Source organism: Varroa jacobsoni, unplaced genomic scaffold (assembly GCF_002532875.2).
Source record: "Varroa jacobsoni isolate VJ856 unplaced genomic scaffold, vjacob_1.0 scaffold_1384, whole genome shotgun sequence".
Classification (NCBI taxonomy): domain Eukaryota; kingdom Metazoa; phylum Arthropoda; class Arachnida; order Mesostigmata; family Varroidae; genus Varroa; species Varroa jacobsoni.
In genome coordinates, this window is record NW_019214286.1 from 137,508 (window position 1) to 141,296 (window position 3,789).

The 3,789-nt window shown below is 41.8% G+C and overlaps 2 long non-coding RNA genes across 2 annotated transcripts; one reads left to right on the forward strand and one right to left on the reverse strand.

The window, feature by feature from the left end:
• On the reverse strand, nt 1-1,416 carry LOC111269413 (uncharacterized). Its single transcript, XR_002685754.2, has 2 exons — nt 1,278-1,416; nt 1-1,123 (listed from the first exon to the last, which is right to left on the reverse strand). It is a non-coding gene; the product is annotated as an uncharacterized LOC111269413 (long non-coding RNA).
• Nucleotides 1,120-3,561, forward strand: LOC111269412 (uncharacterized). Its single transcript, XR_002685753.2, has 2 exons — nt 1,120-2,503; nt 2,931-3,561. It is a non-coding gene; the product is annotated as an uncharacterized LOC111269412 (long non-coding RNA).
• Nucleotides 3,562-3,789: the final 228 nt, after the last annotated feature.

Sequence of the window (3,789 nt, forward strand, 5' to 3'; positions counted from 1 at the left end):
TTTAGTGTCAGACGAGTACAATCTCATAAATAGCTTTATTTGTTTTTGCAATACTATTTAATGTTCAGTTGAAGAAATATGATGCGACAGCCCCAACGTGGGTCAACGCGCCAACACAATAGCTCAAGACGGAAGAACTAGAAGTTGTTTATGGTCAGTGAATCCTTATGCACTTACTGACCGGTGGCCATAAAAGTACATCTACAAACTGGTACAAAATGATTTCAGAAAGTCATATCACATATTTTGGCATGTGAACAAAGTTGACATTTTGGCAGGCAGCAATTCTATTCATTATGTCAAGTGTCCAGTAGCCTGCTGACTGAGCACAGCATGACCTAAGAGCGTTGCCTTATTTGAACCTCATATTGCAAAAGCAGATCAGAACACATCACAGAAAGATAGAAAATGGTAGGTACTACTTCAAATCAAGGCTCCGTTCCCCTTTTTAAGGTTCTGCCAGCTCTGTAAAAACTTATATATACAGGCTTCATTATGCATATGTACATCAGCTTAATGGGCAGAAACATTGTAAAGACTTGTGCGAATATTAAGTTTTAGAAGTTTGGCGATAGTGATTTCTTTGTGTATACAAAGAAAACACAGTTTGCAGGGTAATATTACACATCACAATTCAGCTAAACTTGCTATCAGGTAAACATCGTTATGAATCGTTCTAGCAAAGTGAACTTTAATGTTCTACCGAAATCAGCGCCATAAGTCAGTTTCAATAATCTCACCTGCACATTTCTAACCAGCATAGGTACACTGTTATGGGGTTATATTTACGTCGTTTGCTTTCGAACTCACGAGATAACCCGCACTATACATATAGAAAACCAACAACCCAAAGTATAAAAAAATCATTTTAAATTAACAGGTAGCAAAACAAATGTAAAACAAACAAATCGTATCCCTAAAACAGCTCTTTCGCGCCGACTCACGCCATCTACCAATTCAAAAACAGGCGCCATTTTTTCCGAGCGCCTCCAGCCCTCTCCGCTCGCCTCGCAATACTCCCAGTCACATCAGCCGCTAGCCTAAGCAATCACGCGTCGCGAGCTCCCTCAGTCGGACGCTAGGCAGAGATGCAGGCGCGTTAAGCACTACGTTCCAGGTGCGCCTGTAATCGCAAACGGCAGAGAAAAAAAAGATACAGAACAAAGCAGAGTTAGTTTTCGGTCCTGTGTAAGCCTCACGGGTGTCAATGATAATCTATGGGAAGAGGGCGAAGCAGCGAATTTAATTGTGTGTGCCGTTACTAAAGATACACTTACTTACGCGGAGGCGGACCGTGAGCACCACTCACAAGCTCGGAAACAGTGCAATAAGAAAAGGGTCTAGCGGTATCTACGAGGTTGCAGCGGATAGATCTATTGCTTAGCTCTTCATAAGCCGAGTACGGCAACAGTGTACGCGTCGAGTCGGATATTAGTGCTGAATAAAGGAGACATCGCAACAAAACGGATTGCTGTTGTGTGTCGATAAATGTTTGGCGGCGGGGGCTCTGAACGCCCACCGCTAGTGACCACTCTACGCCGCCGCGGTGAACCTCACAACAATAATCACCAACCTTCAGGACTGAACTAGCGGCGGGCAAAAAGCACAAAACAGTAACAAATCGAGCCGGTTGTATCACTAGATCTATATACAGTTTACGGGCTTCGTATTCTAGGCTCTGGCGTACGATTTCGGTCTTTTTGATTTCTCCAACTAATAGTACCCCTCATACTTGAATCATATGAGTGGTTTATCATAATATGCAGGCCTTTAACACACTTTACGAATGAAACACGTTAGAGACAAAAAAGCTGCTTGAATTACCTGAGGAGCCGTTGTGGCAAAAAGACGGGAGAACAGGTGAGGGGGACTACGAGGATAACGAAGAAAAATCGACGAGATTCGATTCTGCTGTATTTGAGACAGTGTATGGGCTAGACGAGTGGTGGTGCAGTTCGGAGAGAAGAGTGCACATTAAAGTGGCCGTTGAATCGTGTCACGATCTCGGGCGACGTACCAACCATATCGTATGTGGCCCTTTGTATATTTGCCGTCGTAGTTGAAATTAGGCCGGTTATTCTTTGCCTGTTGTGTTAGTAGAAAGTCAAAGCAAATGGTAAAATCACTCCTTCCCGAAATGTTTACCTAACAGGAATTCAAGTGAGAGAATGAGGTGCATATTATGAAAAGTGTAAAATTGAATCGAAGAATATATGTCGATGCAGATCATTACGACTAACAATTGTATTGCTGCGATAACAACAATTGACTGAACGGGAGACAACAGGGATCCTTATTGGCTTGCTCCCGATGTTCAGTTCTTCCTAAGTGCCATAAAAGGTAGTTTGAGAAAGCGACAAATTAGTCGAAGTGAATAAAGTGCTTAAGAGGTCGAAAACGTCTTGGAACGATATACACCATGAAACTGGATTACCGTCTCGTCAGCTATGTACTTGCTGTCTTCTTTTTCGCGTACTACACCGTCGACGTCAGCGATTCACAGGTGAGTGCCCATAACAAAAGTGACCATATAATGGTTTGCAACAACGAATAGCTTCAGCCATCACCTCCAATTCCCCATCATGTTTCTAGTGCAAGAAACTGTGAAAAATAGTCAGATTCTCTTCTTCGAAAAAAACCTCTGAAGGAAATCTCGAGTGCAAGCCACCGAAAACTCTTGGAGATATCAGTTCTCCAATAATTCTAACCTAAAACAGCCACTATACATCAATTGGTCTTCATCAAACATCAATTTTAGATTGACTACGATTTCTATCCGATTACCATATATATATATATATATATATATATATATATATATATATATATATATATATACATTAGTGAACGACATATTTTCTGCTGAATCGTCGCTACTTGCGCCGTTTGAACGGCGCTGGAGGTAACCGCGCATCTTGTTTGAATTCCAGTTCACCGTAGTACAGTGGCCCGTTCCCCTCTCCACCGGTTGTCGTCTGGTTAGTGAACACAGCGAATCGCGCTACTAGAACTACTAGCAGTTCTGCAAACAACAGGGAGTTGCATCTGCCTGTTAGAGCGAAAAGAAGAGCCGAGAACAACGAACGAGAGTTCCTCCTTCCGACTAGAAGCACAGCATATACATTTACTAGATAGTGATAACTTACAGTTAAACGACCGTCGGTCATCACACCGCTGCAGCGTTCATTTCTAACGGGCAATATTATCTCTGCGTTTGCGTTGGAAAAGTTTGCTTACGTTTGGCATCACGCAATACTGGACAGTGAAGAGCTCATTCACGATGAAACGCCATGACTTCGGTAGCAGCCTCTATGATAAATGATATATTACCGATTTGCAGACCCACTAGAGACTAATGTGCGTAAAGTAACAATAAGACAATTATAAGCCTTCGCCAGCAGGATACGGTTATTTATTTGAGGCACTATATGTAGTCTTCTGCACTAAAGGCGCACAAAAAGATCACATGGGTAACATACCTATATAACGCGTGCGTTTATTGCAGGTGTTAATAATAGATAATAAAAAAAAGATTTTCTCTCTTCACTGTAGATACAACAATGTTAATTTGCATAGCAATTAATTTGCAATTTTTTTCAATACCCTTCTGTCAAACATACTAAAGCCGTAGGCTTGAAGGTCGGTATCTAGGTGGTTGTTTGCTTGACAAAAAGTGGCCTTTGGTATGTCTATTTTGACTTCCGTTTCCATAGATAATGTAAATGCTGCAAACTGATGATAAGGTTGACTATAGGCCGTTGTAACTTGCCATTTTGTCGATCTGACTGG